General features: G+C 45.1%; 10 non-coding genes across 10 annotated transcripts in view; all 10 read left to right on the forward strand.

Annotated features, from left to right (window-relative positions):
• TRNAL-CAA (transfer RNA leucine (anticodon CAA)) overlaps positions 1-50 on the forward strand; it is a 122-nt gene extending 72 nt beyond the window's left edge. Inside the window, exon 2 of the tRNA in view lies at positions 5-50. This is a non-coding gene — a tRNA (tRNA-Leu). The remainder of the gene's footprint in view (positions 1-4) is intronic.
• A 1,565-nt stretch (positions 51-1,615) lies between these two features.
• TRNAL-CAA (transfer RNA leucine (anticodon CAA)) lies at positions 1,616-1,737 on the forward strand. The gene is made up of 2 exons: positions 1,616-1,653; positions 1,692-1,737. It is a non-coding gene; the product is annotated as a tRNA-Leu (tRNA).
• Positions 1,738-4,078: 2,341 nt separating this feature from the next.
• TRNAL-CAG (transfer RNA leucine (anticodon CAG)) lies at positions 4,079-4,199 on the forward strand. The gene is made up of 2 exons: positions 4,079-4,116; positions 4,154-4,199. It is a non-coding gene; the product is annotated as a tRNA-Leu (tRNA).
• Positions 4,200-4,644: 445 nt separating this feature from the next.
• Positions 4,645-4,766, forward strand: TRNAL-CAA (transfer RNA leucine (anticodon CAA)). The gene is made up of 2 exons: positions 4,645-4,682; positions 4,721-4,766. It is a non-coding gene; the product is annotated as a tRNA-Leu (tRNA).
• A 1,752-nt stretch (positions 4,767-6,518) lies between these two features.
• Positions 6,519-6,640, forward strand: TRNAL-CAA (transfer RNA leucine (anticodon CAA)). Its single transcript has 2 exons — positions 6,519-6,556; positions 6,595-6,640. It is a non-coding gene; the product is annotated as a tRNA-Leu (tRNA).
• A 67-nt stretch (positions 6,641-6,707) lies between these two features.
• TRNAL-CAA (transfer RNA leucine (anticodon CAA)) lies at positions 6,708-6,829 on the forward strand. The gene is made up of 2 exons: positions 6,708-6,745; positions 6,784-6,829. It is a non-coding gene; the product is annotated as a tRNA-Leu (tRNA).
• A 3,855-nt stretch (positions 6,830-10,684) lies between these two features.
• On the forward strand, positions 10,685-10,806 carry TRNAL-CAA (transfer RNA leucine (anticodon CAA)). The gene is made up of 2 exons: positions 10,685-10,722; positions 10,761-10,806. It is a non-coding gene; the product is annotated as a tRNA-Leu (tRNA).
• A 67-nt stretch (positions 10,807-10,873) lies between these two features.
• Positions 10,874-10,995, forward strand: TRNAL-CAA (transfer RNA leucine (anticodon CAA)). Its single transcript has 2 exons — positions 10,874-10,911; positions 10,950-10,995. It is a non-coding gene; the product is annotated as a tRNA-Leu (tRNA).
• Positions 10,996-12,387: 1,392 nt separating this feature from the next.
• Positions 12,388-12,509, forward strand: TRNAL-CAA (transfer RNA leucine (anticodon CAA)). Its single transcript has 2 exons — positions 12,388-12,425; positions 12,464-12,509. It is a non-coding gene; the product is annotated as a tRNA-Leu (tRNA).
• Positions 12,510-12,576: 67 nt separating this feature from the next.
• On the forward strand, positions 12,577-12,698 carry TRNAL-CAA (transfer RNA leucine (anticodon CAA)). Its single transcript has 2 exons — positions 12,577-12,614; positions 12,653-12,698. It is a non-coding gene; the product is annotated as a tRNA-Leu (tRNA).
• Positions 12,699-15,917: the final 3,219 nt, after the last annotated feature.

The following is a 15,917-nucleotide window of genomic DNA, read 5'->3' on the forward strand; positions in this document are numbered from 1 at the left end:
TGTATTCTGGTCCTCGTATGAGGGCGTGGGTTCGAATCCCACTTCTGACACGATATGTTTTATGAAATTAACTAGAATAAATGTAATTTATAAAACGTCCCAATTGAAAGAATCCATGTCAGGATGGCCGAGCGGTCTAAGGCGCCAGACACAAGGGGCTCAGTTTCCTTCGTTCACAACGTGAATCTGTGTATTCTGGTCCTCGTTTGAGGGCGTGTGTTCGAATCCCACTTCTGACACGATTTGTTTTATGAAATTAACTGGAAGAGATGTAATTTATAAAACGTCCCAATTGAATGAATCCAAGTCGGGGTGGCCGAGTGGTCTAAGGCGCCAGACTCAAGAGGCTCAGTTTCCTTCGTTCACAACGTGAATCTGTGTATTCTGGTCCTCGTATGAGGGCCTGGGTTCGAATCCCACTTCTGACACGATATGTTTTATGAAATTAACTGGAAGAGATGTAATTTATAAAACGTCCCAATTGAATGAATCCAAGTCGGGGTGGCCGAACGGTCTACGGCGCCAGACTCAAGGGGCTCAGTTTCCTTCGTTCTTAACGTGAATCTGTGTATTCTGCTCCTCGTATGAGGGCGTGGGTTCGAATCCCACTTCTGACACGATATGTTTTATGAAATTAACTGGAAGAGATGTAATTTATAAAACGTCCCAATTGAATGAATCCAAGTCGGGGTGGCCGAGTGGTCTAAGGCGCCAGACTCAAGAGGCTCAGTTTCATTCGTTCACAACGTGAATCTGTGTATTCTGGTCCTCGTATGAGGGCCTGGGTTCGAATCCCACTTCTGACACGATATGTTTTATGAAATTAACTGGAAGAGATGTAATTTATAAAACGTCCCAGTTGAATGAATCTAAGTCGGGGTGGCCGAGCGGTCTAAGGCGCCAGACTCAAGGGGCTCAGATTCCTTCGTTCGCAATGTGAATCTGTGTATTCTGGTCCTCGTATGAGGGCCTGGGTTCGAATCCCACTTCTGACACGATATGTTTTATGAAATTAACTGGAAGAGATGTAATTTATAAAACATCCCAATTAAATGAATCCAGGTCTGGGTGGCCGAGCGGTCTAGGGCGCGAGACTCAAGGGACTCAGTTTCCATCGTTCGCAACGTGAATCTGTGTATGCTGGTCCTCGTATGAGGGCGTGGGTTCGAATCCAACTTCTGACACGATATGTTTTAAGAAATTAACTGGAAGAGATGTAATTTATAAAACGTTCCAATTGAATAAATCCAAGTCAGGATGGCCGAGCGGTCTAAGGCGTAAGACTCAAGGGGCTTAGTTTCTTTCGTTCACGACGTGAATCTGTGTATTCTGCTCCTCGTATGAGGGCGTGGGTTCGAATCCCACTTCTGATACGATATGTTTTATGAAAATAACTGGAAGAGATGTAATTTATAAAACATCCCAATTGAATGAATCCAAGTCAGGATTGCCGAGCGGTCTAAGGGGCTCAGTTTCCTTCCTTCGCAACGTGAATCTGTGTATTCTGCTCCTCGTATGAGGGCCTGGGTTCGAATCCCACTTGTGACACGATATGTTTTATGAAATTAACTGGAAGAGATGTAATTTATAAAACGTCCCAATTGAATGAATCCAAGTCGGGGTGGCCGAGCGGTCTAAGGCGCCAGACTCAAGGGGCTCAGTTTCCTTCGTTCGCAATGTGAATCTGTGTATTCTGGTCCTCGTATGAGGGCGTGGGTTCGAATCCCACTTCTGACACGAAATGTTTTATGAAATTAACTAGAATAGATGTAATTTATAAAACATCCCAATTGAATGAATCCAAGTTAGGGTGGCCGAGTGGTCTAGGGCGCCAGACTCAAGGGGCTCAGTTTCCTTCGTTCACAACGTGAATCTGTGTATTCTGGCCCTCGAATGAGGGCCTGGGTCCGAATCCCACTTCTGACACGATATGTTTTATGAAATTAACTGGAAGAGATGTAATTTATAAAACGTCCCAATTGAATGAATCCAAGTCGGGGTGGCCGAGCGGTCTAAGGCGCCAGACTCAAGGGGCTCAGTTTCCTTCGTTCTTAACGTGAATCTCTGTATTCTGCTCCTCGTATGAGGGCGTGGGTTCGAATCCCACTTCTGACACGATATGTTTTATTAAATTAACTGGAAGAGATGTAATTTATAAAACATCCCAATTGATTGAATCCAAGTTAGGGTGGCCGAGCGGTCTAAGGCGCCAGACTCAAATGGGGCTAAGTTTCCTTCGTTCACAACGTGAATCTGTGTATTCTGGTCCTCGTATGAGAGCCTGGGTGCGAATCCCACTTCTGACACGATATGTTTTATGAAATTAACTGGAAGAGATGTAATTTATAAAACTTTCCAAAAGAATGAATCCAAGTCGGGGTGGCCGAGCGGTCTAAGGCGCCAGACTCAAGGGACTCAGTTTCCATCGTTCGCAACGTGAATCTGTGTATTCTGGTCCTCGTATGAGAGCTCTGGTTCGAATCCCCCTTCTGACACGCTATGTTTTATGAAATTAACTAGAATAGATGTAATTTATAAAACGTCCCAATTGATTGAATCCAAGTCAGGGTGGCCGAGCGGTCTAAGGCGCCAGACTCAAATGGCTCAGTTTCCTTCGTTCACAACGTGAATCTGTGTATTCTGGTCCTCGTATGAGAGCCTGGGTGCGAATCCCACTTCTGACACGATATGTTTTATTAAATTAACTGGAAGAGATGTAATTTATAAAACATCCCAATTGATTGAATCCAAGTTAGGGTGGCCGAGCGGTCTAAGGCGCCAGACTCAAATGGGGCTAAGTTTCCTTCGTTCACAACGTGAATCTGTGTATTCTGGTCCTCGTATGAGAGCCTGGGTGCGAATCCCACTTCTGACACGATATGTTTTATGAAATTAACTGGAAGAGATGTAATTTATAAAACTTTCCAAAAGAATGAATCCAAGTCGGGGTGGCCGAGCGGTCTAAGGCGCCAGACTCAAGGGACTCAGTTTCCATCGTTCGCAACGTGAATCTGTGTATTCTGGTCCTCGTATGAGAGCTCTGGTTCGAATCCCCCTTCTGACACGCTATGTTTTATGAAATTAACTGGAAGAGATGTAATTTATGAAACGTCCCAATTGAATGAATCCAAGTCGGGGTGGCCGAATGGTCTAAGGCGCCAGACTCAAGGGGCTCAGTTTCCTTCGTTCTTAACGTGAATCTGTGTATTCTGCTCCTCGTATGAGGGCGTGGGTTCGAATCCCACTTCTGACACGATATGTTTTATGAAATTAACTGGAAGAGATGTAATTTATAAAACGTCCCAATTGAATGAATCCAAGTCAGGGTGGCCGAGTGGTCTAAGGCGCCAGACTCAAGGGGCTCAGATTCCTTCGTTCGCAATGTGAATCTCTGTATTCTGCTCCTCGTATGAGGGCGTGGGTTCGAATCCCACTTCTGACACGATATGTTTTATTAAATTAACTGGAAGAGATGTAATTTATAAAACATCCCAATTGATTGAATCCAAGTTAGGGTGGCCGAGCGGTCTAAGGCGCCAGACTCAAATGGGGCTAAGTTTCCTTCGTTCACAACGTGAATCTGTGTATTCTGGTCCTCGTATGAGAGCCTGGGTGCGAATCCCACTTCTGACACGATATGTTTTATGAAATTAACTGGAAGAGATGTAATTTATAAAACTTTCCAAAAGAATGAATCCAAGTCGGGGTGGCCGAGCGGTCTAAGGCGCCAGACTCAAGGGACTCAGTTTCCATCGTTCGCAACGTGAATCTGTGTATTCTGGTCCTCGTATGAGAGCTCTGGTTCGAATCCCCCTTCTGACACGCTATGTTTTATGAAATTAACTAGAATAGATGTAATTTATAAAACGTCCCAATTGATTGAATCCAAGTCAGGGTGGCCGAGCGGTCTAAGGCGCCAGACTCAAATGGCTCAGTTTCCTTCGTTCACAACGTGAATCTGTGCATTCTGGTCCTCGTATGAGGGCCTGGGTTCGAATCCCACTTCTGACACGATATGTTTTATGAAATTAACTGGAAGAGATGTAATTTATAAAACGTCCCAATTGAATGAATCCAAGTCAGGGTGGCCGAGCGGTCTAAGGCGCCAGACTCAGGGGGCTCAGTTTCCTTCTTCACAATGTGAATCTGTGTATTCTGCTCCTCATATGAGGGCGTGGGTTCGAATCCCACTTCTGACAAGATATGTTTTATGAAATTAACTGGAAGAGATGTAATTTATAAAACGTCCAAATTAGAAGTGACCACGCCAGGATGGCGGACATGTCTAAGGCGCCAGACTCAAGGGGCTCAGTTTTCTTCGTTCACAACGTGAATCTGTGCATTCTGGTCCTCGTATGAGGGCCTGGGTCCGAATCCCACTTCTGACACGATATGTTTTATGAAATTAACTGGAAGAGATGTAATTTATGAAACGTCCCAATTGAATGAATCCAAGTCGGGGTGGCCGAATGGTCTAAGGCGCCAGACTCAAGGGGCTCAGTTTCCTTCGTTCTTAACGTGAATCTGTGTATTCTGCTCCTCGTATGAGGGCGTGGGTTCGAATCCCACTTCTGACACGATATGTTTTATGAAATTAACTGGAAGAGATGTAATTTATAAAACGTCCCAATTGAATGAATCCAAGTCAGGGTGGCCGAGTGGTCTAAGGCGCCAGACTCAAGGGGCTCAGATTCCTTCGTTCGCAATGTGAATCTGTGTATTCTGGTCTTCGTATGAGGGCGTGGGTTCGAATCCCACTTCTGGCACGATATGTTTTATGAAATTAACTAGAATAAATGTAATTTATAAAACGTCCCAATTGAAAGAATCCATGTCAGGATGGCCGAGCGGTCTAAGGCGCCAGACACAAGGGGCTCAGTTTCCTTCGTTCACAACGTGAATCTGTGTATTCTGGTCCTCGTTTGAGGGCGTGGGTTCGAATCCCACTTCTGACACGATTTGTTTTAGGAAATTAACTGGAAGAGATGTAATTTATAAAACGTCCCAATTGAATGAATCCAAGTCGGGGTGGCCGAGTGGTCTAAGGCGCCAGACTCAAGAGGCTCAGTTTCCTTCGTTCACAACGTGAATCTGTGTATTCTGGTCCTCGTATGAGGGCCTGGGTTCGAATCCCACTTCTGACACGATATGTTTTATGAAATTAACTGGAAGAGATGTAATTTATAAAACGTCCCAATTGAATGAATCCAAGTCGGGGTGGCCGAACGGTCTACGGCGCCAGACTCAAGGGGCTCAGTTTTCTTCGTTCTTAACGTGAATCTGTGTATTCTGCTCCTCGTATGAGGGCGTGGGTTCGAATCCCACTTCTGACACGATATGTTTTATGAAATTAACTGGAAGAGATGTAATTTAGAAAACATCCCAATTGAATGAATCCAAGTTAGGGTGGCCGAGCGGTCTAAGGCGCCAGACTCAAAGGGCTAAGTTTCCTTCGTTCACAACGTGAATATGTGTATGCTGGTCCTAGTATGAGGGCGTGGGTTCGAATCCCACTTCTGACACGATATGTTTTATGAAATTAACTGGAAGAGATTTAATTTATAAAACGTCCCAATTTTATGAATCCAAGTCAGGGTGGCCGAGCGGTCTAAGTCGCCAACTCAAGGGGCTCAGTTTCATTCGTTCACAACGTGAATCTGTGTATTCTGGTCCTCGTATGAGGGCCTGGGTTCGAATCCCACTTCTGACACGATATGTTTTATGAAATTAACTGGAAGAGATGTAATTTATAAAACGTCCCAGTTGAATGAATCTAAGTCGGGGTGGCCGAGCGGTCTAAGGCGCCAGACTCAAGGGGCTCAGATTCCTTCGTTCGCAATGTGAATCTGTGTATTCTGGTCCTCGTATGAGGGCCTGGGTTCGAATCCCACTTCTGACACGATATGTTTTATGAAATTAACTGGAAGAGATGTAATTTATAAAACATCCCAATTAAATGAATCCAGGTCTGGGTGGCCGAGCGGTCTAGGGCGCGAGACTCAAGGGACTCAGTTTCCATCGTTCGCAACGTGAATCTGTGTATGTGGTCCTCGTATGAGGGCGTGGGTTCGAATCCAACTTCTGACACGATATGTTTTAAGAAATTAACTGGAAGAGATGTAATTTATAAAACGTTCCAATTGAATAAATCCAAGTCAGGATGGCCGAGCGGTCTAAGGCGTAAGACTCAAGGGGCTTAGTTTCTTTCGTTCACGACGTGAATCTGTGTATTCTGCTCCTCGTATGAGGGCGTGGGTTCGAATCCCACTTCTGATACGATATGTTTTATGAAAATAACTGGAAGAGATGTAATTTATAAAACATCCCAATTGAATGAATCCAAGTCAGGATTGCCGAGCGGTCTAAGGGGCTCAGTTTCCTTCCTTTGCAACGTGAATCTGTGTATTCTGCTCCTCGTATGAGGGCCTGGGTTCGAATCCCACTTGTGACACGATATGTTTTATGAAATTAACTGGAAGAGATGTAATTTATAAAACGTCCCAATTGAATGAATCCAAGTCGGGGTGGCCGAGCGGTCTAAGGCGCCAGACTCAAGGGGCTCAGTTTCCTTCGTTCGCAATGTGAATCTGTGTATTCTGGTCCTCGTATGAGGGCGTGGGTTCGAATCCCACTTCTGACACGAAATGTTTTATGAAATTAACTAGAATAGATGTAATTTATAAAACGTCCCTATTGAAAGAATCCATGTCAGGATGGCCGAGCGGTCTAAGGCGCCAGACTCAAGGGGCTCAGTTTCCTTCGTTCACAACGTGAATATGTGTATTCTGGTCCTCGTATGAGGGCGTGGGTTCGATTCCCACTTCTGACACGATATGTTTTATGAAATTAACTGGAAGAGATGTAATTTATAAAACATCCCAGTTGAATGAATCCAAGTTAGGGTGGCCGAGTGGTCTAGGGCGCCAGACTCAAGGGGCTCAGTTTCCTTCGTTCACAACGTGAATCTGTGTATTCTGGCCCTCGAATGAGGGCCTGGGTCCGAATCCCACTTCTGACACGATATGTTTTATGAAATTAACTGGAAGAGATGTAATTTATAAAACGTCCCAATTGAATGAATCCAAGTCGGGGTGGCCGAGCGGTCTAAGGCGCCAGACTCAAGGGGCTCAGTTTCCTTCGTTCTTAACGTGAATCTCTGTATTCTGCTCCTCGTATGAGGGCGTGGGTTCGAATCCCACTTCTGACACGATATGTTTTATTAAATTAACTGGAAGAGATGTAATTTATAAAACATCCCAATTGATTGAATCCAAGTTAGGGTGGCCGAGCGGTCTAAGGCGCCAGACTCAAATGGGGCTAAGTTTCCTTCGTTCACAACGTGAATCTGTGTATTCTGGTCCTCGTATGAGAGCCTGGGTGCGAATCCCACTTCTGACACGATATGTTTTATGAAATTAACTGGAAGAGATGTAATTTATAAAACTTTCCAAAAGAATGAATCCTAGTCGGGGTGGCCGAGCGGTCTAAAGCGCCAGACTCAAGGGACTCAGTTTCCATCGTTCGCAACGTGAATCTGTGTATTCTGGTCCTCGTATGAGAGCTCTGGTTCGAATCCCACTTCTGACACGATATGTTTTATGAAATTAACTAGAATAGATGTAATTTATAAAACGTCCCAATTGAATGAATCCAAGTCGGGGTGGCCGAGTGGTCTAAGGCGCCAGACTCAAGGGGCTCAGATTCCTTCGTTCGCAATGTGAATCTGTGTATTCTGCTCCTCGTATGAGGGCGTGGGTTCGAATCCCACTTCTGACACGATATGTTTTATGAAATTAACTGGAAGAGATGTAATTTAGAAAACATCCCAATTGAATGAATCCAAGTTAGGGTGGCCGAGCGGTCTAAGGCGCCAGACTCAAAGGGCTAAGTTTCCTTCGTTCACAACGTGAATATGTGTATGCTGGTCCTAGTATGAGGGCGTGGGTTCGAATCCCACTTCTGACACGATATGTTTTATGAAATTAACTGGAAGAGATTTAATTTATAAAACGTCCCAATTTTATGAATCCAAGTCAGGGTGGCCGAGCGGTCTAAGTCGCCAACTCAAGGGGCTCAGTTTCATTCGTTCACAACGTGAATCTGTGTATTCTGGTCCTCGTATGAGGGCCTGGGTTCGAATCCCACTTCTGACACGATATGTTTTATGAAATTAACTGGAAGAGATGTAATTTATAAAACGTCCCAGTTGAATGAATCTAAGTCGGGGTGGCCGAGCGGTCTAAGGCGCCAGACTCAAGGGGCTCAGATTCCTTCGTTCGCAATGTGAATCTGTGTATTCTGGTCCTCGTATGAGGGCCTGGGTTCGAATCCCACTTCTGACACGATATGTTTTATGAAATTAACTGGAAGAGATGTAATTTATAAAACATCCCAATTAAATGAATCCAGGTCTGGGTGGCCGAGCGGTCTAAGGGGCCGACTCAAATGGGGCTAAGTTTCCTTCGTTCACAACGTGAATCTGTCTATTCTGGTCCTCGTATGAGAGCCTGGGTGCGAATCCCACTTCTGACACGATATGTTTTATGAAATTAACTGGAAGAGATGTAATTTATAAAAGGTCCAAATTGGAAGTGACCACGTCAGGATGGCGGAGCGGTCTAAGGCGCCAGACTCAAGGGACCTAGTTTCTTTCATTCTCAACGTGAATCAGTGTATTCTGCTCCTCATATGAGGGCGTGGGTTCGAATCCCACTTCTGACAAGATATGTTTTATGAAATTAACTGGAAGAGATGTAATTTAAAAAACGTCCAAATTAGAACTGACCACGCCAGGATGGCGGAGCGGTTTAAGGCGCCAGACTCAAGGGGCTCAGTTTCCTTCGTTCACAACGTGAATCCGTGTATTCTGGTCCTCGTATGAGGGCCTGGGTTCGAATCCCACTTCTGACACGTTATGTTTTATGAAATTAACTGGAAGAGATGTAATTTATAAAACGTCCCAAATGAATGAATCCAAGTCAGGGTGGCCGTGCGGTCTAAGGCGCCAGACTCAAGGGGCTCAGTTTCCTTCGTTCGCAACGTGAATCTGTGTATTCTGGTCCTCGTATGAGGGCCTGGGTTCGAATCCCACTTCTGACACGATATGTTTTATGAAATTAACTGGAAGAGATGTAATTTATAAAACGTCCCAATTGAATGAATCCAAGTCAGGGTGGCCGAGCGGTCTAAGGCGCCAGACTCAAGGGGCTCAGTTTCCTTCGTTCACAATGTGAATCTGTGTATTCTGGTCCTCGTATGAGGGCCTGGGTTCGAATCCCACTTCTGACACGATATGTTTTATGAAATTAACTGGAAGAGATGTAATTTATAAAAGGTCCAAATTAGAAGTGACCACGTCAGGATGGCGGAGCGGTCTAAGGCGCCAGACTCAAGGGACCTAGTTTCTTTCATTCTCAACGTGAATCAGTGTATTCTGCTCCTCATATGAGGGCGTGGGTTCGAATCCCACTTCTGACAAGATATGTTTTATGAAATTAACTGGAAGAGATGTAATTTAAAAAACGTCCAAATTAGAAGTGACCACGCCAGGATGGCGGAGCGGTTTAAGGCGCCAGACTCAAGGGGCTCAGTTTCCTTCGTTCACAACGTGAATCTGTGCATTCTGGTCCTCGTATGAGGGCCTGGGTCTGAATCCCACTTCTGACACGATATGTTTTATGAAATTAACTGGAAGAGATGTAATTTATGAAACGTCCCAATTGAATGAATCCAAGTCGGGGTGGCCGAGTGGTCTAAGGCGCCAGACTCAAGGGGCTCAGTTTCCTTCGTTCACAACGTGAATCTGTGCATTCTGGTCCTCATATGAGGGCCTGGGTCCTCATATGAGGGCCTGGGTCCGAATCCCACTTCTGACACGATATGTTTTATGAAATTAACTGGAAGAGATGTAATTTATGAAACGTCCCAATTGAATGAATCCAAGTCGGGGTGGCCGAGTGGTCTAAGGCGCCAGACTCAAGGGGCTCAGTTTCCTTCGTTCACAACGTGAATCTGTGTATTCTGGTCCTCGTATGAGGGCCTGGGTTCGAATCCCACTTCTGACACGATATGTTTTATGAAATTAACTGGAAGAGATGTAATTTATAAAACATCCCAATTAAATGAATCCAGGTCTGGGTGGCCGAACGGTCTAGGGCGCGAGACTCAAGGGACTCAGTTTCCATCGTTCGCAACGTGAATCTGTGTATGCTGGTCCTCGTATGAGGGCGTGGGTTCGAATCCAACTTCTGACTCGATATGTTTTAAGAAATTAACTGGAAGAGATGTAATTTATAAAACGTTCCAATTGAATAAATCCAAGTCAGGATGGCCGAGCGGTCTAAGGCGTAAGACTCAAGGGGCTTAGTTTCTTTCGTTCACGACGTGAATCTGTGTATTCTGCTCCTCGTATGAGGGCGTGGGTTCGAATCCCACTTCTGATACGATATGTTTTATGAAAATAACTGGAAGAGATGTAATTTATAAAACATCCCAATTGAATGAATCCAAGTCAGGATTGCCGAGCGGTCTAAGGGGCTCAGTTTCCTTCCTTCGCAACGTGAATCTGTGTATTCTGCTCCTCGTATGAGGGCCTGGGTTCGAATCCCACTTGTGACACGATATGTTTTATGAAATTAACTGGAAGAGATGTAATTTATAAAACGTCCCAATTGAATGAATCCAAGTCGGGGTGGCCGAGCGGTCTAAGGCGCCAGACTCAAGGGGCTCAGTTTCCTTCGTTCGCAATGTGAATCTGTGTATTCTGGTCCTCGTATGAGGGCGTGGGTTCGAATCCCACTTCTGACACGAAATGTTTTATGAAATTAACTAGAATAGATGTAATTTATAAAACGTCCCTATTGAAAGAATCCATGTCAGGATGGCCGAGCGGTCTAAGGCGCCAGACTCAAGGGGCTCAGTTTCCTTCGTTCACAACGTGAATATGTGTATTCTGGTCCTCGTATGAGGGCGTGGGTTCGATTCCCACTTCTGACACGATATGTTTTATGAAATTAACTGGAAGAGATGTAATTTATAAAACATCACAATTGAATGAATCCAAGTTAGGGTGGCCGAGTGGTCTAGGGCGCCAGACTCAAGGGGCTCAGTTTCCTTCGTTCACAACGTGAATCTGTGTATTCTGGCCCTCGAATGAGGGCCTGGGTCCGAATCTCACTTCTGACACGATATGTTTTATGAAATTAACTGGAAGAGATGTAATTTATAAAACGTCCCAATTGAATGAATCCAAGTCGGGGTGGCCGAGCGGTCTAAGGCGCCAGACTCAAGGGGCTCAGTTTCCTTCGTTCTTAACGTGAATCTCTGTATTCTGCTCCTCGTATGAGGGCGTGGGTTCGAATCCCACTTCTGACACGATATGTTTTATTAAATTAACTGGAAGAGATGTAATTTATAAAACATCCCAATTGATTGAATCCAAGTTAGGGTGGCCGAGCGGTCTAAGGCGCCAGACTCAAATGGGGCTAAGTTTCCTTCGTTCACAACGTGAATCTGTGTATTCTGGTCCTCGTATGAGAGCCTGGGTGCGAATCCCACTTCTGACACGATATGTTTTATGAAATTAACTGGAAGAGATGTAATTTATAAAACTTTCCAAAAGAATGAATCCTAGTCGGGGTGGCCGAGCGGTCTAAGGCGCCAGACTCAAGGGACTCAGTTTCCATCGTTCGCAAGGTGAATCTGTGTATTCTGGTCCTCGTATGAGAGCGTGGGTTCGAATCCCACTTCTGACACGATATGTTTTATGAAATTAACTAGAATAGATGTAATTTATAAAACGTCCCAATTGATTGAATCCAAGTCAGGGTGGTCGAGCGGTCTAAGGCGCCAGACTCAAATGGCTCAGTTTCCTTCGTTCACAACGTGAATCTGTGTATTCTAGTCCTCGTATGAGGGCCTGGGTTCGAATCCCACTTCTGACATGTTATGTTTTATGAAATTAACTGGAAGAAATGTAATTTGTAAAACGTCCCAATTGAATGAATCCAAGTCAGGGTGGCCGTGCGGTCTAAGGCGCCAGACTCAAGGGGCTCAGTTTCCTTCGTTCGCAACGTGAATCTGTGTATTCTGGTCCTCGTTAGAGGGCCTGGGTTCGAATCCCACTTCTGACACGATATGTTTTATGAAATTAACTGGAAGAGATGTAATTTATAAAACGTCCCAATTGAATGAATCCAAGTCAGGGTGGCCGAGCGGTCTAAGGCGCCAGACTCAAGGGGCTCAGTTTCCTTCGTTCGCAACGTGAATCTGTGTATTCTGGTCCTCGTTAGAGGGCCTGGGTTCGAATCCCACTTCTGACACGATATGTTTTATGAAATTAACTGGAAGAGATGTAATTTATAAAACGTCCCAATTGAATGAATCCAAGTCGGGGTGGCCGAGCGGTCTAAGGCGCCAGACTCAAGGGGCTCAGTTTCCTTCGTTCGCAATGTGAATCTGTGTATTCTGGTCCTCGTATGAGGGCGTGGGTTCGAATCCCACTTCTGACACGAAATGTTTTATGAAATTAACTAGAATAGATGTAATTTATAAAACGTCCCTATTGAAAGAATCCATGTCAGGATGGCCGAGCGGTCTAAGGCGCCAGACTCAAGGGGCTCAGTTTCCTTCGTTCACAACGTGAATATGTGTATTCTGGTCCTCGTATGAGGGCGTGGGTTCGATTCCCACTTCTGACACGATATGTTTTATGAAATTAACTGGAAGAGATGTAATTTATAAAACATCACAATTGAATGAATCCAAGTTAGGGTGGCCGAGTGGTCTAGGGCGCCAGACTCAAGGGGCTCAGTTTCCTTCGTTCACAACGTGAATCTGTGTATTCTGGCCCTCGAATGAGGGCCTGGGTCCGAATCTCACTTCTGACACGATATGTTTTATGAAATTAACTGGAAGAGATGTAATTTATAAAACGTCCCAATTGAATGAATCCAAGTCGGGGTGGCCGAGCGGTCTAAGGCGCCAGACTCAAGGGGCTCAGTTTCCTTCGTTCTTAACGTGAATCTCTGTATTCTGCTCCTCGTATGAGGGCGTGGGTTCGAATCCCACTTCTGACACGATATGTTTTATTAAATTAACTGGAAGAGATGTAATTTATAAAACATCCCAATTGATTGAATCCAAGTTAGGGTGGCCGAGCGGTCTAAGGCGCCAGACTCAAATGGGGCTAAGTTTCCTTCGTTCACAACGTGAATCTGTGTATTCTGGTCCTCGTATGAGAGCCTGGGTGCGAATCCCACTTCTGACACGATATGTTTTATGAAATTAACTGGAAGAGATGTAATTTATAAAACTTTCCAAAAGAATGAATCCTAGTCGGGGTGGCCGAGCGGTCTAAGGCGCCAGACTCAAGGGACTCAGTTTCCATCGTTCGCAAGGTGAATCTGTGTATTCTGGTCCTCGTATGAGAGCGTGGGTTCGAATCCCACTTCTGACACGATATGTTTTATGAAATTAACTAGAATAGATGTAATTTATAAAACGTCCCAATTGATTGAATCCAAGTCAGGGTGGTCGAGCGGTCTAAGGCGCCAGACTCAAATGGCTCAGTTTCCTTCGTTCACAACGTGAATCTGTGTATTCTAGTCCTCGTATGAGGGCCTGGGTTCGAATCCCACTTCTGACATGTTATGTTTTATGAAATTAACTGGAAGAAATGTAATTTGTAAAACGTCCCAATTGAATGAATCCAAGTCAGGGTGGCCGTGCGGTCTAAGGCGCCAGACTCAAGGGGCTCAGTTTCCTTCGTTCGCAACGTGAATCTGTGTATTCTGGTCCTCGTTAGAGGGCCTGGGTTCGAATCCCACTTCTGACACGATATGTTTTATGAAATTAACTGGAAGAGATGTAATTTATAAAACGTCCCAATTGAATGAATCCAAGTCAGGGTGGCCGAGCGGTCTAAGGCGCCAGACTCAAGGGGCTCAGTTTCCTTCGTTCACAATGTGAATCTGTGTATTCTGGTCCTCGTATGAGGGCCTGGGTTCGAATCCCACTTCTGACACGATATGTTTTATGAAATTAACTGGAAGAGATGTAATTTATAAAAGGTCCAAATTAGAAGTGACCACGCCAGGATGGCGGAGCGGTTTAAGGCGCCAGACTCAAGGGGCTCAGTTTCCTTCGTTCACAACGTGAATCTGTGCATTCTGGTCCTCGTATGAGGGCCTGGGTCCGAATCCCACTTCTGACACGATATGTTTTATGAAATTAACTGGAAGAGATGTAATTTATGAAACGTCCCAATTGAATGAATCCAAGTCGGGGTGGCCGAGTGGTCTAAGGCGCCAGACTCAAGGGGCTCAGTTTCCTTCGTTCATAACGTGAATCTGTGTATTCTGGTCCTCGTTTGAGAGCCTGGGTGCGAATCCCACTTCTGACACGATATGTTTTATGAAATTAACTGGAAGAGATGTAATTTATAAAACGTCCCAATAGAATGAATCCTAGTCGGGGTGGCCGAGCGGTCTAGGGCGCCAGACTCAAGGGACTCAGTTTCCATCGTTCGCAACGTGAATCTGTGTATTCTGGTCCTCGTATGAGAGCGTGGGTTCGAATCCCACTTCTGACACGATATGTTTTATGAAATTAACTAGAATAGATGTAATTTATAAAACGTCCCAATTGAATGAATCCAAGTCAGGGTGGCCGAGCGGTCTAAGGCGCCAGACTCAAGGGGCTAAGTTTCCTTCGTTCACAACGTGAATCTGTGTATTCTGGTCCTCGTTTGAGAGCCTGGGTGCGAATCCCACTTCTGACACGATATGTTTTATGAAATTAACTGGAAGAGATGTAATTTATAAAACGTCCCAATAGAATGAAGCCAAGTCGGGGTAGCCGAGCGGTATAAGGCGCCAGACTCAAGGGGCTCAGTTTCCTTCGTTCACAACGTGAATCTGTGTATTCTGGTCCTCGTATGAGGGCCTGGGTTCGAATCCCACTTCTGACACGATATGTTTTATGAAATTAACTGGAACAGATGTAATTTATAAAACGTCCCAATTGAATGAAGCGAAGTCGGGGTGGCCGAGCGGTCTAAGGCGCCAGACTCAAGGGGCTCAGTTTCCTTCGTTCACAACGTGAATCTGTGTATTCTGGTCCTCGTATGAGGGCCTGGGTTCGAATCCCGCTTCTGACACGATATGTTTTATGAAATTAACTGGAAGAGATGTAATTTATAAAACGTCCCAATTGAATGAATCCAAGTCAGGGTGGCCGAGCGGTCTAAGGCGCCAGACTCAAGGGGCTCAGTTTCCTTCGTTCACAACGTGAATCTGTGTATTCTGGTCCTCGTATGAGGGCCTGGGTTCGAATCCCACTTCTGACACGTTATGTTTTATGAAATTAACTGGAAGAGATGTAATTTATAAAACGTCCCAATTGAATGAATCCAAGTCAGGGTGGCCGTGCGGTCTAAGGCGCCAGACTCAAGGGGCTCAGTTTCCTTCGTTCACAACGTGAATCTGTGTATTCTGGTCCTCGTATGAGGGCATGGGTTCGAATCCCACTTCTGACACGATATGTTTTATGAAATTAACTAGAATAGATGTAATTTATAAAACGTCCCAATTGAATGAATCCAAGTCAGGGTGGCCGAGCGGTCTAAGGCGCCAGACTCAAATGGCTCAGTTTCCTTCGTTCACAACGTGAATCTGTGTATTCTGGTCCTCGTATGAGGGCCTGGGTTCGAATCCCACTTCTGACACGATATGTTTTATGAAATTAACTGGAAGAGATGTAATTTATGAAACGTCCCAATTGAATGAATCCAAGTCGGGGTGTTCGAGTGGTCTAAGGCGCCAGACTCAAGGGGCTCAGTTTCCTTCGTTCATAACGTGAATCTGTGTATTCTGGTCCTCGTTTGAGAGCCTGGGTGCGAATCCCACTTCTGACACGAT

This window comes from Phalangium opilio, unplaced genomic scaffold, assembly GCF_054372755.1.
Source record: "Phalangium opilio isolate 3A_F unplaced genomic scaffold, DU_Popi_V2 ptg000061l_1, whole genome shotgun sequence".
Taxonomy (NCBI): domain Eukaryota; kingdom Metazoa; phylum Arthropoda; class Arachnida; order Opiliones; family Phalangiidae; genus Phalangium; species Phalangium opilio.